Source organism: Thalassophryne amazonica, chromosome 19, assembly GCF_902500255.1.
Source record: "Thalassophryne amazonica chromosome 19, fThaAma1.1, whole genome shotgun sequence".
Lineage (NCBI taxonomy): Eukaryota > Metazoa > Chordata > Actinopteri > Batrachoidiformes > Batrachoididae > Thalassophryne > Thalassophryne amazonica.
Window position 1 is genome coordinate 17,469,925 of NC_047121.1, and position 1,738 is coordinate 17,471,662.

Here is a 1,738-nt window from a genome sequence, read left to right on the forward strand (position 1 = left end):
TCGGAGGTGGCGTCCGTCTGGCTGTTTCGAGCTGAAAACTTTCACATTTCAGGCTCTGTTCACCCAGGACGTCGTCAGAGAACAGAGAAGTTTCAGAAGAAGTCGGCATGAGGAGTTTATGCGGACATTCCACTGTTAAAGGAGATTTTGTAATGAAAGAACGTGCGGGCAGATTCGCCGAGTCGCTTCCATGACGACGACGCAAATCCGTCCGCGCCGCGACAGGAAAAACACCTCCGTGTTGAAAACCATTTGTAAAATTCAGGCGGCTTTTGATGGCTTTCAACAAGTGAGTATCTGAGAAATTGTTTAACAGCTGGGCATGTTCCAACTTGTCCGTTAAGGTTTCCAATGGAGGTGTTTTTCCTGTCGCGACCCCCCGCGAATCTGCCCGCACGTTCTTTCATTACAAAATCTCCTTTAACAGTGGAATGTCCGCATAAACTCCTCATGCCGACCTCTTCTGAAACTTCTCTGTTCTCTGACGAGGACCTGGGTGAACAGAGCCTGAAATGTGGAAGTTTTCAGCTTGAAACAGCGAGATGACGCCGCCTCGGAGCGCAGATCGCCGTCAGGCACCGTGGGTCGTCCTTAAAGCGACACTAACAGACGAAAATCTCTCATCTCATCTCATCATCAATTTTCACCGAAAACCAGCTGAATTTATTGAATGGTGTCCACTCAGTTGTGCCTTACAGTTTTTGAAAAAATTTTTATCAAACAAAGCAGCAGTCTCTGAGCCATTCCTAAACAATGAAAAAATCAACGAGAGGGTGGGCCACGCCTCACTCAAAGACTGCCCACAGGCGAATGATGTAACCGACAGGCGTGAAAAAACTCTCGCATGCCCACGAGGGTTCAAGCATGTCTGATGTAATCACACGTGATTCAAATCTATATGGTTTTTGAAAAAAATAATAAGGTCGGATACTTTTCTAACAGACCTCATATATATATATATATACGTATATATATATATATATATATTAGCACAATTGTGATTTGATTGCCAGAGGATGAGGAGAACTGAAGGCTCCTGCTGAAAATAGAGGGAGCCAGGTGTTTATGTCACGTTCAAATTGTGATTTGAAATGTCTGCGGTGTCAAAGCAATGGTAAACTCTTGCCAGGCAAGAAATAGCAGCGCTTCACATTATGGTGTCTGAATTGACTGAAATATTGTATTGTCCTGAATATAAGACAGCGTTGATTAGAAGATGACCCCCCTTCTTTCTGAAAAAGATAGACAGACAGAGTCTTTTTAAAAACCAAATCTTTTTTAAAAAGAAAACGTTTTTCTCAGAAAATTAATGCACATTCTATGTGCACCCACTCATTTGTTTTTCAACAACATGCTGTCATAAGCTTTTATGACTGTGATTGTTTTTAAGACAGATGTTTTTAGCTTACCTTCTTCTGACATTACACTCTGATATCATATTTCTTGGGTGCTTGACAGTTGCTTGATGGCTCTACTACATTCATCACCATGAACTTAAAGTTTGCATCAGAACATATCCTCAGTTGCTGCTTAACTTACACAACTTCTGAGCTGCTCTCTTTTCAGGCTGATCACTGTGTCATGCAGCACTTTTTAGTCAATTACAGGAGCAGGTTGATACTTGTTTCATCTGTATTTGGTGCAACTTACTGTTGCAAAAGTATATGACATGTAAAAGTCTAGATCCTGTCTACAAGACATGTCGCACCATATTTTTTCAGATGTATTTCTAATGTAA

At 41.6% G+C, this 1,738-nt stretch overlaps 1 long non-coding RNA gene across 1 annotated transcript; it reads right to left on the reverse strand.

Annotated features, from left to right (window-relative positions):
* Positions 1–986: 986 nt before the first annotated feature.
* Positions 987–1,441, reverse strand: LOC117501227. The gene is made up of 2 exons (XR_004557971.1): positions 1,352–1,441; positions 987–1,318 (listed from the first exon to the last, which is right to left on the reverse strand). It is a non-coding gene; the product is annotated as an uncharacterized LOC117501227 (long non-coding RNA).
* Between the last annotated feature and the right edge of the window lie 297 nt (positions 1,442–1,738).